At 39.1% G+C, this 19,910-nt stretch overlaps 1 pseudogene across 1 annotated transcript; it reads right to left on the bottom strand.

Moving 5' to 3' along the window:
- Positions 1-3,747: 3,747 nt before the first annotated feature.
- On the bottom strand, positions 3,748-10,986 carry LOC307186096 (protein LTV1 homolog; annotated as a pseudogene). The gene is made up of 3 exons: positions 10,920-10,986; positions 5,029-5,138; positions 3,748-4,584 (listed from the first exon to the last, which is right to left on the bottom strand). The product of its transcript is annotated as a protein LTV1 homolog (transcript).
- Positions 10,987-19,910: the final 8,924 nt, after the last annotated feature.

The following is a 19,910-nucleotide window of genomic DNA, read 5'->3' as shown; positions in this document are numbered from 1 at the left end:
TCTCGTTTCTTTCTCACCTCCTTGATTGTTCTATTTTTGTCTTCCTTCATGGCTTTTGTTTTAATTTCTAGTTCTTTAAGGCAAGCATGAAGTTCTGTCTTGCCCTTTACTATTGTTCTCTTTTATACACTTTCTCTCAGTTACCCATAACCTCTGAGATTCTCATATCTAAATCCCTAATCCCAATCTCTCCCTCAAACCATGGTTTTGCATCTTCCAGGTAGTCTCTCTACATTTCCAACCAGATATTCATCTTTAAAGCCAATAGATCTCTGACTAAATTCATCATCTTTCATCCTACGTCAATTGTCTCCTGTGCTTCTCTGCGTCCTGGCAGTTACGTTTGTGCCGCCTTTATCTTTGCTTTCACTGAGTCCTGTCAGGTCTCTATCTCACTCAGGGTCCATGTTTTCATCCCAGTTACCATCACATTAGCTCACACCTTGGCTTTCTCATGTCTGTCCTGTTGTGATAGCATTTATACTCCCCCTTCTCTTTGCTGGTTCTTTTGGTTTTAATGCATTTTGTATACTGGTATGAGAGTAACTTTTCCCACAGAATTTTTCTCTTAAAAACTTTCATTCAATTAATAATTTGAACATTGCCTGGGCATTTGATGGTATTAAGGAATTTTAAAATAAATAAATTTATTTATTTATTTATGGCTGTGTTGGGTGTTCGTTGCTGCACACTGGCTTTCTCTAGTTGCGGCAAGCCAGGGCTACTCTTTGTTGCAGTGCACGGGCTTTTCATTGCAGTGGCTTCTCTTGTGAGCATGGACTCTAGGTGCATGGGCTTCAGTAGTTGTGGCATGTGGGCTCAGTAATTGTGGCTTTTGAGCTCTGGAGCACAGGCTCAGTAGTTGTGGTGCATGGGCTTAGTTGCTCTGAGGCATGTGGGATCTTCCCAGACCAGGGCTCAAACCCATGTGCCCTGCAGTGGCAGGCGGATTCTTAACCACTCCGCCACCAGGGAAGTCCCAAGGAATTATTATTTTTAGATCTGATAGTGGTTTTGAGGTTGTATTAGAAAGGGAAAGAGGCCCTTATCTTTTATGCATACATACTGAAGTATTTATGAATAATTGATATGATACTTGGATTTGATTCAACTCATATGGAGTGAGAAAACATGGATGGGAGTGTAGATAGATAGGCCAGAGTTGATGCTTACTCAGACTAGTTGATGGGCACATGGAGGTTCACTATACTGTTCCTTATAATCTTATATATGTTTGAAATTTTGCATAATAAAAATTATTTTAAGTCAACTCTTTAGTTCTTTAAGTGCTCGTAAAATAAAGTCCAAACTCTTTATTTAGGAATAGAAAGCACAAGCCAATCCCAGTCTATCCTCCCAGTGTCATTGGCCAGTGCCTACCACATATATCCTTTGCTCGTGTGGCAGATTAGCAGACTCTTCGTTGTGTGTGTGACCGTCTTTCCCCAATCCTCTGCGTTCCTGTACACTTCTTACCATGAGCACCTCGGCTGCAGGATTGCCTTTAGTCTAGGTATAAGGTAGTTTGCAAGAGCTGTACATCGCTGTAAAGCCATCAACCAATGACAAAGAGGGTTGGTGATTAAATTCCCCAGCTGTTTTCTCTTTTGGGTGGATCCCCCAGAAGTCTCCAATGGACTTGAGTTCCAGTTGCCCACTCTGGTATCTTACTGTTGAACACATTAGTATTGCTTTCCTTCCCTTCTTGGTCTCACCTCTCCACTTCTGTACTGGATCAGTTGCATCGAGTCCTAGTTTCAGGCTCTCCTGGGGGGTCGCCAATCTCACCCAGCTGTTAACTCATCCTTGTCTGGTTCTGTGCCTTTGTTCAAGCCATGCTCTTGGCCATACATGCCCGTCCATACCTATTACTTATATCATTGCCTTTTCTAATCTTAAATTTTAAAACAGTGCTAGTTTTAGAAAACTTTGAATATATAAACATTACAGAGAAAACAAAAACCATTCATGGTTACAACACCCCACAGATGGACATTTTCTTTAGTCTTTTTCTGTGTGTGTGTCTGCAATCATCTGACCATTTTCCTGGGGCTTGAAGATCCACTTCCAGGATGGCTCACTCACATGGTTCTTGGCAGGATCTCTTGGTTCCTCACTGACTTTGGCAGAAGGTTTTGGTTCCTTGCATATTGGCCTAAAAGGGCATCCTGAATGTTCACACGACATGGCAGCCGGTTTCAGCAGGGAACGTGATTTAAGAGAGAGAGCAAGAAGAAAGTTACAATATCTTACTATGACTTACCCTTGAAAGTAACCTACCACTTCTGCCTTATTCCACTGGTCACACCAACGAACCCAGATACAAAGTAGGAGGAAACTATATAGGGGCATGAATATTATAAGGCTGGGAACATTGAGGGCATCTTTGAAGCTGGCTAGCAGAGCTAGTTTGTAATCTGGAGCTGCTTTGGGGGTTTTCAAAAACTGCCGTTAGGGCATACCTTTTTTTATGTCTTTGTAGCCTGGCCTCTGAAGAGAAATCATTTCATGTCCCTTTTCACTGTGTCTCACCTGCCTCTTTAAGATCTCAGACTTTCTTCTAGTTCTATTTTAATGATACTATTTTTCTTTGTTTGTTACTATTCTGAAAATTTTCCAATTCTGCGAATAAGACTCAGGCATCTTTTTCAAACCACTCCCATTTCTTCCTAATTTATATATTCTTAAATATTTATTTATTTATTTAATTTTGGGCTGTGTTGGGTCCCAGCTGCGGCATGCAGGCTCTTCGTTGCGGTGCACAGGCTTCTCTCTCTAGTTGTGGCATGCAGGCTCTAGAGTGCATGGGCTCTGCAGTTGCAGCACAGGCTCTCTAGTTGTGGCTTGCATGCTCAGTAGGCGTGGTGCACGTTCTTAGTTGCCCCACAGCATGTGGGATCCCATTTCCCCATCAGGGATCGAACCCATGTCCCCTGAATTGGAAGGTGGATTCCCAACCACTGGACCACCAGAGAAGTCCCCCATTTCTTCCTAATTTCTAAAGCATATCTGATTTCTAGATTTAGAATGTTCCAGAAACATCCCTGTTAAATCACTTTCTTAGGCTTTGTTGCCTTATTTTCAGGATTGTTTCTTTACCTTAAGAAAAGAAGATGAAATAGTATTTTTATTATAACAGCTTCCTCCATTGTTAGTTGTTCATTGATAAAAACTATCACTCTTCCCTTGGTGAAATAATAGTTTGGGTCTCCTATCTAAAACTACCATCAGAATCTGTGTATTAAAGACAGTCTGTGTTATAGTGGTGAGAGGGTGAGTTTTGAGGCCATAAGCAAAGCTGCATGACTCCTAAAGTGAACCCTTTCACAGATTTCTCCTTGGCCCTGAGTATAGTTTAAAGCAGAATAAGAAGGAAAATTATCAGGGCAGCTGAATTACACCTGCCCATTGAGGGCCTGCACTAGGAATTTAAAACTAAGACTCCACCCATTAGTATCATGGCCCTTATGGAACTTTGTTGCCTTTGGATTTAAGTCATGAAGATATTTTCTAATAATTTATCCAAATATTTCACATTCATGAAATTATTTATTTTAGCGATAATGTAAAGTTTATAGCATAACGTTAAATTTAATTAAACCTTCAAAACAATGTAAATAGACATTACAATTAAAATAAAACTATGGCAGGATGTATCTGATGGTCAGCAGGGAAAACTTGTTCTACAATTATTTTATAATTGAGCTATAAAATTAGTTCAAATACTACACTTGTTTTTTCAGTACCTATCAATAAAAATTACAGAGTTTTCTCATTTGAAGATTGTAATTCATGATTGAACATAATGAGGAGTCCTTAATGGGGGATGTGCCTTTTCTTAAATGTCCCATTTTTATAACTCTGGACCCTCAACATTCTTCAAATGCAGCACTCGTTTTCCTGCTCTCGTTTCGTCAGTTTGAAGGCTAATTTGTTAGCTTTCTTCTCTGCTCTCTGTTCCCTGTGCTCTTCTTTTATAACTTGCTTTCTTGCTCTTTTATTTTCTTTGCTTTCATTTTTAGAACGTGGTTGAGTTGATACCTTAAGTAGATCATTGCCATTAATCATCTGCATTTATTAACTTGTTTTGCTGTGAGTCCTTTCTCTGGTAAGCCATTGAGAGGTATTCCTGTCCTATTAAATACTTGGATTTGTTTGGGCTTTGGTTAATATTTGATAAGCTAAGGATGGTTGAATAAATGTGAGCATGTGCTACAAATGAATTCACAATCCCACTTCTCTTTTGCTTCTTCTAGAACTAGAGAAACCATCTCTTCTTCCTCAGACTCATCAATATCATTAACTGGCAGACCTTCATCCTCAGAGTCTTAAAGTGTATTCAACTTCATACAATTCTCTGCCTTCTCTTTGCATTCGTCATTAAAAACTTCATGTAACCGATTGCTATCTATTGATACATGAATGGAATCCTCCAATTTGGCATTATCTGGCGCTCCAATCTTGTTATTATCTTAATTGCTCATAAAACTTCTCAAACTGCTCATGTAGGGTCAGCTGCTCATTTCTTCTCGCGACTGAGGAAGTAATAGAATTCTCTATGAAGTGACCTTTTATTTCTTCTTCCTAAAAAAATGGCTTCCTATACTTCACGAGGTTTGCACAGGCAGACGAAATCATCTTCATTTGCGAACGGGCTTTAAAAATCATAGTCATCGGGCTTCCCTGGTGGCGCAGTGGTTGAGAGTCCGCCTGCCGATGCAGGGGACACAGGTTCGTGCCCTGGTCCGGGAGGATCCCACATGCTGCGGAGCGGCTGGGCCCGTGAGCCATGGCCACTGAGCCTGCGCGTCCGGAGCCTGTGCTCCGCAACGGGAGAGGCCACAACAGTGAGAGGCCCGTGTACCACAAAAAGAAAAAAAAAAAAAATCATAGTCATCATTCCTCCCTATCACTTTCCTTCCCATCCATATCTTTCCACTCACTGCCATTTTCAGCTTTAGATTTCTTTCCATCTATTCCCTCTTCCTCTCTTGTTCCTCATCAGCCTGAAGGAAAAATCATTTTCACATCATCACCAAGAGCTGCAACAACGTCAGGATCCAAATCCAGTTGAGGACCCAAAATAGCAGCTGTTCTATTTACCAATTCAATACCTTCCTTAAATTCTGATGCAAACTCTGATTAAGGAAAAGTAAATCCATGGCCTAGAATTATTAAAGTTTCCTCTTTCTCATCTCTCCTGTTACGCTGAAGGTATTTTGAATTTAAGCCCATAGGGCCCAGGTGATTCTTTCAAGTGCCGTAGGTAGTTATAATCATTGTCAAAGAACTCTTCATAACTTCCTCTGTTTTGCTCACGTTCTTCATTTATTTCGTGTAGGCAACAGAACCCTCTGGGGTGCATTTTCATCTGCTACTAAAGACTCTGTGACTCAAATGGACCATGTGGAAAAGACAGTTTTCCTCTCTCTAAAGAGCTTTCCCCCCCATTCTGTTGCTGTGTGGGGCTCACACCAAGAACAGTGACCTGAGGGTCCCAGAGCAGGTGACACATCTTGGAAGTGGACAAGGCCTACCTAGTAGCCACGTCTTAAGGCCATGCCATACATCTACTCTTGGACTTCACACTGCAGGTCTGAAGAATTGGCTCAGAGACACAATAAAAGCTGCAAATATTATTCCACCCAACAATGCCGAAAAACACTTAATCCCTGCCTCAGCTACACCTGCAAGGTCAGCCAAAGCTGCCAAAAGAGTCTCAAGTTACCTGTCTGACTCTGTGCCCCACTCAGGCTTGAAAACCCACATGGCCTAACACAGTAAAGCCCCAGCCTTGATCAAAACACTGGTTTCCCATGATATTTTGTCCCCTCCCTCATCCATTTCTTATTTATTTCTCAAGGTTGCCTGCCCGTTTACCAAGATGTTGGAGTCTGAGTGGATCAATAAGTACTTCATCCCTTCTCCCCATCCTGAGTCTGGAACCAATATAGAGACAGATGTAGGCTCCCAAGAGAAGAAACTAATCACTTAATATATAACTTTTATTAAAAAGAAAGCTGATTTCTAGAATCAGAGAACTCCAGAGATTGTCCTTTTAAATTAAACTCTTAGTCTCTGGCTTCCATGTGTTCACTGAGTGTTGTTTCTACCTTATTTAACCCCAAAATGAAACTTATTCTCTTCATAATATAGGCCTCCACTAGTTGTTATTTGTTCATTAATAAGTCTACTAATTTTGCCTAGTTAAATAACAATTTGGATTTCTTAAGATCTATGGCCAAATAGGTATGCACCCCCAATTTAGACACGGTTACCCACCTTGCCACTGGCACAGCTGACAAGCACAAGCGTCACTCTTATGGCAGGTCCCTTACTCCATCACAGAGAGCTGTGCATGGCTCCTGAGGTCAGGTTGTCACTGAAAGAGGAATGGCTTATATTGAATGGCCCAGTTGATTCCCCCAAACTTTCCAGTCAGGTACATCATTCCTCACCTGGTTGGAGCAGAAGTCAGAAAGGTTAGTTACTTCAGTAGATGCACTTCTACATAAAACCTGAAGCCAGGTAAATGGAACTCCCTCCCAGTAGATATATATCCTCTGTCCATCAATATGTGAGAGGTAATTTCAGTGCCCCCCAGTCCACCCCCACTTTTAAGGCTGAGGTATTTAGTTAGCTCAGAGGCAGCTGATTCAGAAGACAGAGCAATCATCAGAGGAAAGTACCAGTAGCACGTCTAGTCTCATCCCTGATGATAATTGTTTCTGCTATATAAGTAACCTACTAGTCAGTGAAGACGTTCAGATTTGGATAACAGAAAGTTTAGTTACAAAGGTCAAATCAAATTTCCTCCATTTAACTTTCATGATTTTTCCCCTCCAGTCTGAATTATAGAACAGAAAATGGAAATGACCATTTGTTAGCATTCTTCATGCCACTGAAGAATGTTCCTACCATATTATGTGGAGGCTGAGTGTAAATTAGAGGATATGCTCCCACTTTGTTTTATGAGGCATTGACATATCTGTCTTATATTTTTAATTTTCTATAGAGATAACAATCTGAGAATTGCTTGAGAATGTTTGAGAATGATGCAAAAAAAGAATCTTGGGTTAGGCTTGGAAACAAATATAATTTAGAATATAATGTAGTCCATAAGAAAATGTGTTGATTTACATGTTTATATAACTGATTGTGACATTTGAAGTGATTATAATATAGCAGGTAAAGAGAAAATTATATCTTTGTAAATATAAGTCAGTGCATTAAGAGCAAGAAATTAGTATTGTGAAATTCCAAAATTAATTTGTTATATCAAATATGCACAGTATTCCTCTTCCCTCTTTTTTATTTTTGTCATCTAATGGATTAATTGTATACTTTTTTTGGAGTCCATTTTACCTCCATAGTTAGCTTATTAGCTGTAACTCTTGGCCATCTTACTTGCTAGGTTGTTTTAGAGTGTGTATTATACAGCTTTAACTTATCACAGTCTACCTCCGAGTGATAACCTATTTTACATACAGAATGAGAATATAAATATAATATACTTCCATTACTTTACTCTCTGCCTTTTTGCTACTGTCATCATACAGTTTACTTCTAGATATCTTATTAAGCACCTAATACATTGTCACCATTTTTACTTTGAATGGTTGATTATATTTGAAAGATTAATAATAATAAAATAATAATTTAAAATTTTTCTTTTTTTATTGAAGTGTAGTTGATTTACCGTGTTGTGCCCATCTCTGCTGTGCAGCACAGTGACTTAGTTATACACACGTATACATTCTTTTTTTTTTTATTTTTTAACATCTTTATTGGAGTATAATTGCTTTACAATGGTGTGTTAGTTTCTGCTTTACAACAAAATGAATCAGTTATATATACACATATGTTCTCATATCTCTTCCCTCTTGCGTCTCCCTACCTCCCACCCTCCCTATCGCACCCCTCCAGGCGGTCACAAAGCACCGAGCTGATCTCCCTGTGCTATGTGGCTGCTCCCCACTAGCTACCTACCTTAAGTTTGGTAGTGTATATATGTCCATGCCTCTCTCTCGCTTTGTCACAGCTTACCCTTCCCCCTCCCCATATCCTCAAGTCCATTCTCTAGTAGGTCTGTGTCTTTATTCCTGTTTTACCCCTAGGTTCTTCATGACATTTTTTTTTCTTAAATTCCATATATATGTGTTAGCATACAGTATTTGTCTCTCTCTTTCTGACTTACTTCACTCTGTATGACAGACTCTAGGTCCATCCACCTCATTACAAATAGCTCAATTTCATTTCTTTTTATGGCTGAGTAATATTCCATTGTATATATGTGCCACATCTTCTTTATCCATTCATCCGATGATGGGCACTTAAGTTGTTTCCATCTCCAGGCTATTGTAAATAGAGCTGCAATGAACATTTTGGTACATGACTCTTTGAATTATGGTTTTCTCAGGGTATATGCCCAGTAGTGGGATTGCTGGGTCATATAGTAGTTCTATTTGTAGTTTTTTAAGGAACCTCCATACTGTTCTCCATAGTGGCTGTACCAATTCACATTCGCACCAGCAGTGCAAGAGTGTTCCCTATTCTCCACACCCCCTCCAGCATTAATTGTTTCTAGATTTTTTGATGATGACCATTCTGACTGGTGTGAGATGATATCTCATTGTAGTTTTGACTTGCATTTCTCTAATGATTAATGATGTTGAGCATTCTTTCATGTGTTTGTTGGCAGTCTCTATATCTTCTTTGGAGAAATGTCTATTTAGGTCTTCTGCCCATTTTTGGATTGCGTTGTTTGTTTTTTTATTATTAAGCTGCATGAGCTGCTTATAAACTTTGGAGATTAATCCTTTGTCAGTTGCTTCATTTGCAAATATTTTCTCCCATTCTGAGGGTTGTCTTTTGGTCTTGTTTATGGTTTCCTTTGCTGTGCAAAAACTTTTAAGTTTCATTATGTCCCATTTGTTTATTTTTGTTTTTATTTCCCTTTCTCTAGGAGGTGGGTCAAAAAGGATCTTGCTGTGATTTATGTCATAGAGTGTTCTGCCTATGTTTTCCTCTAAGAGTTTGATAGTTTCTGGCCTTACATTTAGGTCTTTTATCCATTTTGAGCTTATTTTTGTGTATGGTGTTAGGGAGTGATCTAATCTCATAGTTTTACATGTACCTGTCCAGTTTTCCCAGCACCACTTATTGAAGAGACTGTCCTTTCTCCACTGTACATTCCTACCTCCTTTATCAAAGATAAGGTGACCATATGTGCTTGGGTTTATCTCTGGGCTTTCTATCCTGTTCCATTGATCTGTACTTCTGTTTTTGTGCCAGTACCATACTGTGTTGATTACTGTAGCTTTGTAGTATAGTCTGAAGTAAGGGAGCCTGATTCCTCCAGCTCCGTTTTTCATTCTCAAGATTGCTTTGGCTATTCGGCGTCTTTTGTGTTCCCATACAAATTGTGAATTTTTTTTTTCTAGTTCTGTGAAAAATGCCGGTGGTAGTTTGATAGGGATTGCATTGAATCTATAGATTGCTTTGGGTAGTAGAGTCATTTTCACAATGTTGATTCTTCCAATCCAAGAACATGGTATATCTCTCCATCTATTTGTATCATCTTTAATTTCTTTCATCAGTGTCTTATAATTTTCTGCATACAGGTCTTTTGTCTCCTTAGGTAGGTCTGTTCCTAGATATTTTATTCTTTTTGTTGCAATGGTAAATGGGAGTGTTTTCTTGATTTCACTTTCAGATTTTTCATCATTAGTGTATAGGAATGCCAGAGATTTCTGTGCATTAATTTTGTATCCTGCTACTTTACCAAATTCATTGATTAGCTCTAGTAGTTTTCTGGTAGCATCTTTAGGATTCTCTATGTATAGTATCATGTCATCTGCAAACAGTGACAGCTTTACTTCTTTTCCAATTTGGATTCCTTTTATTTCCTTTTCTTCTCTGATTGCTGTGGCTAAAACTTCCAAAACTATGTTGAATAAGAGTGGCAAGAGTGGGCAACCTTGTCTTGTTCCTGATCTTCTTTTTTAATATTCTTTTCCATTATGGTTTATCCCAGGAGACTGGATATAGTTCCCTGTGCTATACAGTAGGACCTTGTTGTTTATCCATTCTAAATGTAATTGTTTGCATCTACCTATACCAAACTCCAAGTCCATCCCTCTGCCTCTCCCCTTCCCCCTTGACAACCACAAGTCTGATCTCTATGTCTGTGAGTTTGTTTCTGTTTTGCAGATAGGTTCATTTGTGTCATATTTTAGATTCCACATATAAGTGATATCATGGTTATTTGTCTTTCTCTTTCTGGCTTAGTTCACTTAGTATGATAACCTCTAGTTGCATCCATGTTGCTGCAAATGGCATTATTTTGTTCCTTTTTGTGGCTGAGTAGTATTCCATTGTATATATGTACCACATCTTCTTTATCCACTCATCTGTTGATGGACCTTTAAGTTGTTTCCATGTTTTGGCTATTGCAAACAGTGCTGCTATGAACATAGGGGTGCTTGTATCTTTTTGAATTATAGTTTTGTTCGGGTTTATGCCCAGGAGTGGGATTGCTGGATCATATGGTAACTCTATTTTTAGTTTTCTAAGGAACCTCCATGCCGTTTTCTGTAGTGACTGCACCAACTTACATTCCCACCAACAACGTAGGAGGGTTCCCTTTCTCCATACCCTCTCCAGCATTTGTTATTTATAGACTTTTTAATGATGGCCATTCTGACCAATGTGAGATGGTACCTCATTGTAGTTTTGTTTGCATTTCTCTAATAATTAGTGACGGTGAGCATCTTTTCATGTGCCTACTGGCCATCTGTATGTCTTCTTTGGAGAAATGTCTATTAAGGTCTTCTGCCCATTTTTCAATTGGGTTGTTTACTTTTTTGTTGTTGAGTTGTATGTGCTGTTTGTATGTTAGCAACTTTCTTTATATTTACCCTCGTGATTACCAGATCCAATGATCTTCAGTCCATCGTGTAGATACAGGTTTGCATCTGGTATCATTTTACTTCTGCCTGAAGGATTTTAACATTTTTTGTAGTGTGAGTCTTCTAGTGATGAAAACTTTCAGCTTTTGTGTGCCTGAAAAAGTTTTTATTTTACTTTGTTGCTTTGTATGATATTTTTCCTGGGTAAAGAACCTCGAGTTTATCATACTTTTCTTTTAGTACTTTAAAGATGTTGCTGCACTTGTCTTCTAGCTTGCATTGTTTTCTTCAAGAAATCTGTCATCACTATCTTTGTGTCTCTGTATGTTGTCTGTGTCCTCAGGTTGCTTTTAAGATTTTCCCTTTAGCACTGGTTTTAAGTAATTTCATTATAATGTGCCTTGGTGTAGTTTTTTCCTTTTTTCTTCCATGTTTCTTATTCTTGGGGTTTGTTAAGTTTCTTGGATCTATGTGTTTATGATTTTAATCAAGTTCGGTACATTTTCAGCCACTATTGCTCTAAATATTTCCTCCTCCCAGCCTTTTGGAGACTCTGATTACATGCATATTGGCTGCTTGTAGGCATCCCACAGTTAATGGATACTCTGTTATGTTAATGTTTTCAATCTTTTTTCTCTCTATATTTCATTTAGGATAGTTTCTGTTGCTGTGCCTTCAAGTTTGTTAATTTTTTTTTTTCAGTGTATAATTTATTAATTCCATCTCATGTATTTTTCCTCTTATATGCTATAATCTTAACCTGTAGACGTTCCATTTGGGCTACTTTTATAACTTCTATGTTTTACTTACTTTCAAACTCTTCTCTAACTGCTTGAACATATGGAATACAGTTGTAACTGGTTTAATGGCCTTGTGAACTGATTTTATCATCTTTGTCATTTCTGTATCAGTTATCATTGATTGATTTTTTTCTCATTACAGATTATATTTTCCTGCTTCTTTGTATGCCTGGTAATTTTAAAATTTGATATAAGAAATTGTGAATTTTACCTTGGGTGTTTCTATTTTCGTATTTCTTTAAGGTATTCTTGAGCTTGTTTTAGGAGACAGTTGGAAACCATTTGATCCTACGTGGATCTTGCTTTTAAGCTTTGTTAGGTGAAACTAAGTTGTATTTAGCCTAGAGTTAATTCACCCCAACTAGTGAGGCAGGACCCTTCTTAGTACTCTGAACAATGACCCTTAATAATGAGATTTTACACTCTGACATTTGGGACAGACATTATCCCTGACCTTGTTTGGCCTCCTAACGCTGCTCGCTCTAATCTTTTCTTTTCTGGCCTCAGGTAGTTTCCTCACTTTGTATGTACTGATCGGGACTCCACTGAATACTCAGCAAAAACTTCTGCAAATCTCAGGAGTTCTCTCTTTGTAAAACATTGTCCCTTCCAGTACTCTATGATGAAAATTTTAGCCATCTTCATTTTCCTGGACACCCAGCTCTGCCTCCTAACTCAGGGAGATACCTGGGCTCTCTCTGACATTCTCCTCCCTGTGCAATACCCTGGAAACTTTTTTCAGGCAGTAAGCTAGGTAATCAAAGGGCTCACCTCAACTTTTCCCTGTCTCTGAAGGATCACTGTCCTTCATGGCCTGGTATCCAAAGTTTTGAGTGCTGTTGTTTCATATATTTTGTCTGTTTTTTTCAGTTGTTTGAAGAGAGAATGTAAATCTAACCCCTCTTATTCAGTCTTGAATGGAAGTGGAAGTCCCATTGGTTGATTTTTTTTTTTTTCTAATCTTGCCACCAGCCTTACATACTGGTGTAAACCCTACTTGGTCATGATCCACCATTCTTTTTATTTATTGCTGGGTTGGGTTTGCTAATAGTTTGTTGAAGAATTTTACATCTGTGTTCCTAAAGGATATTGGTCTGTACTTTTCTTTCCTCATAATGCCTTCACCTGGTTTTGGTCTCAGGGTAATGCCACCTTCATAACATGAATTGGGAAATGTTTTCTCCTCTTCTACTGTCTGCAACAAGTTGTATATAATTTATATTCTTTCTTTCTTTTTTTAAATGTTTATTTATTTTACTTTTGGCTGCATTGGGTCTTTGTTGTTGAGCGTGGGCTTTTCTCTAGTTGCAGCGAGCGGGAGCTACCCTTTGTTGTGGTGCATGGGCTTCTCCTTGTGGTGGCTTCTCTTGTTGCAGAGCACAGGCTCTGGGTGCGTGGGCTTCAGTAGTTGCAGCATGTGGGCTCAGTAGTTGTGGCTCGCAGGCTCTAGAGCGCAGGCTTAGTAGTTGTGGCACACGGGCATAGTTGCTCTGTGGCATGTGGGATCTTCCCGGAGCAGGACTCGAACCCATGTCCCCTGCACTGACAGGCAGATTCTTAACAACTGTGCCACCAGGGGAAATCCCTATATTATTTCTTTATTAAAGGTTGGGTAGATTTAGCAGTGAAAATATTTGGACCTGGAGTTTTCTTTGTTGGAAGGCTTTTAAGGACAAATTCAATTTCTTTAATAGATATAGGACTGTTCAGATTACCTTTTTCCTCTGTGTGAGATGTGATACTTTGGGTGTTGTAAAGAATTAATCAATTTCATCAAAGTTGCCAAGAGCAGTTTCTGTGGAATGGTGCAGGCAAAAGCCAGACTGGAGTAGACTTAAGAGGTCTTTAGAGGAGTTTTGGTGCAAAGAGAACCACATAATGTGGTCGCTTCTGAAGAGAAGTGGGTTCAAGAGGTTTTTTCTTTTTTAATATAAAGAGGAATAAGAGAATATATGGTGATGAGAGTAACCCAGTAGAGAATTCTGGTTGCCCAATGTTTAATTCATATGAGTAGTGTGTAATCAAATAAGATAAAAGGTACACAAACTGATTTTAGATTGCAGAGTGGTATGCATAGAGAATTTTAATATGAATTTAATGCACATTCTTCTTGATCTTTCATCCTTACATCCTAGATGAAGACAGATTACTGAGTAGTATTCAGTCAAGAGCTTCTCTACCAGCTTGGAAAAAGCATGCTGCTAGGTAACTATTGGTCTTCAGGCTTAATTCCAAATGAGAATTATTATAGTTGAGGGGAAGTTGTTTTAATATACATTATTACTATCCCCTGGTTCCCCACTTACTCTCCCACGACTTGCTATTTTGTTTCTAAAATGGGAAATGGAAAATTATGCTGATAACTTTTATTCAGTTGTGAAAATAGCCACTGAATGGAGCCAACAAGATACTCTAATGCCCTTAGAAAGAGGAGGGAGGGTCTCAGCAGCTGGCATGCAAACAGTTATACTGGGGACATGGGATGAGAGGTGATTTCTGCCGACTGAGATCAACAAATTGTCTTTGATTTGGAGCCAGTCATCATGCAAAGAGCTGAAACAAGAGTCACCTAAGCAAAGCATACTATTAAGTGCAAAATCCTGAGAGGGAAAAAGCTTACTGTCATTCAGTGTGTAGTGTGACAGAATACGGTGATGGTGGAGTGTGTTACAAGATGAAATATCAGATATAAGACAGGGTCCAAATTATTAGAGATTTGTGGGCTATGGTTAAAAAATTACATTTTATTAAATGTTTGATACTAAATAGAGGGTTTCTGTTATTAAAAGATCACTTGGGCTGCTGCATAAAAGACTGTAGCAAGCAAGAATGGAAGCTGATAGACTACTGCAGTAATTCATAAAATGGTGGTATTATATATTAGGGTGAGATAAAGTGAAGTAGATGGATTTGGAGTGGATTTTGGAGGTAGAACTCAAAATCTGAAATTAGGCTGAGGTTAGAATTCTTCTGCAGCTTACTTATTGTATGACTTTGGAAAAGTTTTAAAAACCTTTCCTACATATTTTCTCATGGACAGAATGGGGATTATGGGAATATTAAAATAACATGTGTAAAATATAAGCTTTATACCATGATGTCTGACATGTAGTAATCACTTAATAAATAGTAGTTATCATTCTTATGTTATTGTAGCCCCGTAACTGATACTCCTGTGTCCAGTTCCCTCTCCACACAAACATATCTCCATATTGCTACTAGAATTGTCTTTTAAGTCACAGAGTACATCATTCCTTTGCTCAAGAAACCCTTTAAGTCCTTCTAATCAGTATAAACTTCATGGCATATATCAGGGACGCCCATCTGTCTTTGCATCTTCATCTCTCGCATCATTCTTCTCCCATTTACCATAGACTCTGGACTAGTGCTTCTTGAATTTTAATGTGCCTACCGCTCACCAGGGGATCTTGTTAAAACACAGACCCTAATTCAGAAGAGCTGAGGTTCTGCATTCCTAACAAGCTTCCAGGGGATGCTGTTTCTGCTGGTCTCTGGACCACACTGTGAGAAGCATAGTACTAGAGTACTTAAAGTCCCTGAAGGGTACATTGTGTCCCTGCAACTCTGGCTTTTCTCATCAGTCTGATCTCATTGTCCAGACTGACCTTTCTCTTATTTCTCTGAAATCATTCTCATCTTTCAAGGTCTATCTAGCTCAAAGGTCACTATCTCTACGAAATTTTCTTCAAACATCCATTTTGTTCACCATCACAGCTTCCCAAATGTTTGCTTTCTCCATTCCCCATAGTATTGTGTAAATAGCTCGTATCACAGCATGCCACTGATCTTTAGATCCATGGTCTTCCTTGTGGGACGGTGCTCTCTGAGGTCAAGCACGTGTCTCTGTTTCTTCTTTAAGTTCTACAGCGTCTTGCACGGAGGGCACCTGACAGATGCTCAGTAAATATTTCTTGAGTAAATGAAACTGATATATACTTCTGAAAAATGGTGAATCACTCCGTATAGTAAATGTTACTCCAAGTAAATTAAAAGGCTTTTTTAAAGCTTAAGTTGCTGATTTTGCATTTCTTTATGTAAAATACTCCTATTCTTGTTAAGTTTTCTTCAGTGTTCTAGCTGGTCACCCAAAGCAATATATTCATAATACATATCTATTAGTTCTTAACAGAGCAATATATCTTTTCAAGCTTGTAAAGCCTCAGGCTTTCTCTTAGTTAACACCAAGCTAAAATTTATAAAGATTACACACACTGTGAAAAATGATTTCTTTTAACTGTGCTGTCAGAGAGTAACATGGTTAAAATCTTTTGTCTGAAGCTGGTAAGGAATGAGAAGAAGAATGGGAATGTAACTGCTTTTTAAACATTTAAATTATGTAAAGAGAAGAATAAGGATGCTACTTAATATGTGTCTTAATATCTATAGTCAAATACAAAATATTTCATTTCCAACTTTTAAGAAATCACATTTGTCTAATGGAGAAATTTAAGAATCACATTAGATGAAAAGTTTCTTAAGGGCATGCATGTGCAGTTATGTCCACTTCTCAAGAGTTCTTTAGCCTTTATGAAATTTTCTCAAGGAGAGAAATCAGGTTAGCCCTCCCTCCCCACCCCACCATGTTCCCAACCAGGGAAAATCTCTTCAAAGTCTGTTAGAACTCCTTGCTTACTTTGCAACATAAAATTAGAGCATTCCCTTAAATGGCTAAAGCTAGAGATATATATAACTATCAAAGCTTGGACAGCTCCTTCTCAGGGCTGAAGAATTGTGTTTTCCATATGCACAACTCTTGGTGTTGCTGATTTCAGTTAAGTAGACTTTCAAATTTTAATTTGCATAACATTAACACTTCGCCCTGAGAAGCAACAGTTTTATGGAGACATTTCCTTGTCTGTTCTCATGCAATTAAAAAAAAATCCACGGGGCATTCATTAGCACTTCTAAAAGTGATAGGCTGTGTTTTATGCCATTTTCATTTGCATTGCTTCTGATCTTGCCATAACTAATTAAAAGGGAATTTAGGGTAATATAAACAATGCTTTTTGGCTATAATAAAAGCGTTTTTTTTGTCTGACAAAGAAGTAAAGTCTACAAGGTCTTTTGGACAAAGGATAAGGATATGCTCTTTATGGCTTGACTCTCAAGAGACCTTTATAGTCTGTTATGTTTGAGGTCGCTTCCTTTGTGGAACTTTCTTCTAGTGTAGCTTCTACTGCCTAGCATTCTGTCCTCTTACCTCAGCCTAGGGGGGCTGCCCTTAAATAGATCTCTTTGGTGGGAAGGTAAGATTTCAACTGGGTCTTGTAATAAGAATATGATTATAGTATTAGGAGGGCAGGTAGTTGGTTTTGCCTCATTAAGAAAGAATTGTCAGCTGAAGCCAAGATATGGGGAGAAGGTCAGTAACATTCTGGAGGTAGCTCAGTAATCAGCTTTGTTGCATAATAATAGATAATTTAAAAAGGAAAGGTGAGACAGATTTTTGAGAAACTTCAATTTGGAGCATGAATTCAGTACATATTGAAACTTATTCACTACATATTGATAAATTATTAAAGGATTTCTTTAAAATGCTAGAATGATGCCCATGTTAAATTTGGATGGGCATAGTTATGAGATATCCTGGGACTACGGTAATTCTCAGCCAGTTAGGAAAGGGAGGGAAATACAATAGATGAAACTGAGCCTTGGCAAGCTGACCTACATGTATGGTCTCGTCCATGGCAAGCTCACAGGCTCAAGCAGTAAATGGGCAATGATCGTAACAGGAATCACTCCCTGTGCTGGGGAATAGCAATCAAGAATATTAACTAGCAATTGGGAGTCAGGAAGGTCACAGTGCATGTCACAAAATCTTACCATTGGGCAGACCCCTCGCCAGTGCGGGACAGGTTCAGAGTGCAGTAATCAGGTGAAGAAGGGGCTTTTCATAACTGAGGCAGAGAATTAGGGACCCCTTGTTGGTTATTGAGGTTCAAGACAGGATTCCAGTTTTACAGTTTCTGTGTATGGCGGGATGGAATAGGTTGAATGTGGGGGCTGGGATTTTAGGCTAATGTAAGCAGAAAGAGAGAGGAAGATAGAGACATACACTCATGGATGGATTGAGCCAACAGCATCTGGCTACATGATTGCCCCAGGCTTATACCTAGTTCACTGGACCTTAGTTTTGGTTGGTGATGAAGGAGGCTGTAGGCTTGAGGCTTGAGGAAATCCAGCTGTCAGTGCTGGATCATCATATCTGGAAAGGCTAATCCAATAGTGGTATTGAGGTTGTAAACTGCTATGGGGCTGAGCCTGCAGTAGTTGAGTCAGCTTTGGGGAAGAAGCAGAGGAAATGAATCAGGGTGTAGCAGATGTTTCATATAATGGGTCTGTCCCCTCTGGAAAACTCTTTAGTGGCCTTCATGATAATGTTCAAATGCAATGGTCTGCTATTTAAGTCCCTATCCAATACAAATTAAATGCCTCTGTCCTGTGTTATCTCTTACTGTTCCCTACATGGATTTTCCATTGCAAGCAACTTAATTTACACACTGTCCTCATATACCTCATGCTTCTCATTTTCCACTTCTTTTCTTACAATTCTTTCTTCCTGGAATACCTTTTCCTACTTTTTTTCTACCTACAAAAGTCTGTAAGATCCAGAACAATCCTTTGTGTACCTCTTGTGTATTTCAGCACAAAGTAACCTCTCTCCCAACATCGATCTTATCCATAAAACATTTGCTTATCCTACATTCCTGTGAGAATTCTTCTTAATTCTTCTTAATCCATGTTTATTCAGTATGACAGGTTTATTGAGAGTCTACTATATACCTTTGTAACGAGCTCCAACCTTCGAATTTTCTAATCTCTATCAAAACATGTCACCGGGCATATTACTCTGCTCAGGTTGTCATAGGAAAATATCATAGACTGGGTGGCTTAAACAATAGAAGTTTATTTCTCACAGTTAGAGAGGCTGCCAAGTCCAAGATCAGGTGCCCTTGTCCTGGCTTGAAGATGGCTATCCTCTTGCTGTGCTCACACGTGGCAGAAAGAGGAAACTCTGGTGTCTCTCCCTCTTCCTATAAGGGCACTGATCCCATCATGGGAGCGTCACCTTCATGACCTCATCTAAACCTCATTACCTCCCAAAGACCCTCAACTCCTAATACCATCACATTGGGGGTTTAGGGATTCCACGTATGGATTTGGAGGGGACACATTCAGTCCCTAACATTCCTCCCCTGGCCTCCCAAAATTTGTGTCCTTCTTGCATGCAAAATATATTAATTCCATCCCAGCATCCCTAAAACTCTTAACTTGTTCTAGCATCAGCTCTAAAGTCTAAAGTCCTATCTCATCTAAACGTCATCTAAATCAGATATGAATGAGACTCAAAGTACAGTTCATCCTGAGGCAAAATTCTTCTCCAGCTGTAAACCTGTGAAATCAGACAAGTCATTCGCTTCCCAAATACAATGGTGGGACAGACATAGGATAGACATTCCAGTTCCAAATAGGAGAAATAGGAAAGAAGGGAGGAATGCTGGGTCCTAAAGAAGTCTAAAACCTATCAGAGCAAATCCATTAGATGCGAAGGTGCAAGAATAATCCTTCTTGGTCCAATGCATTATCTTCCTGGCCCACTGGGGTGGTAAAGTCACTTTCACAGCTCATCCGGTTGACCCCACGCCTGTGCCTAGGCAAGGCCAAGGCTTTCTATGGAGGCCCTAACCACACTGGGGCTTTATGTAGAGGCAGTGGTCCCCCCCACCGAAACCAAGGTAGAGGCAGCCTTGTCCTACCTTTCCCCAGGGCCTGTGTACACTGGGTCTGTGGTGGGAGTGGCAGCCCTGATGATCTCTGAATCACCTTTGGGGTCCTGCTTCCCTTCCCTTTTCTTGAAGAATAATACATGCCCACAGCTGAATAGCTCCGTGTAAAATCCAAGAAGTTTGACAGCCTTCCTTCATTCTCTCCTACTTTCTCTGTCCCCTTTAGTTCAACTGGCAGTGTCTTTGCTGATTTAATCCTATCTTTATTCCTGGTCTCTGTTGATATGGCTGATCATTTCATGAACCACACTCATGATCTCTTTATCAAATGATTGCTCAGACACACACTAAGTGTTCTCTTCAGAATAAGCTTTCTCATTTTTGCAATATGGATAGGCTGAGATTTTTCAGAGCTCCAAGTTCTGGTTCATTTTTACTTAACAATTACATCT

Source organism: Stenella coeruleoalba, assembly GCF_951394435.1.
Source record: "Stenella coeruleoalba genome assembly, chromosome: 4".
In the NCBI taxonomy this organism is placed as follows: Eukaryota; Metazoa; Chordata; class Mammalia; order Artiodactyla; family Delphinidae; genus Stenella; species Stenella coeruleoalba.
This window is presented reverse-complemented; position numbering and strand designations above follow the sequence as displayed.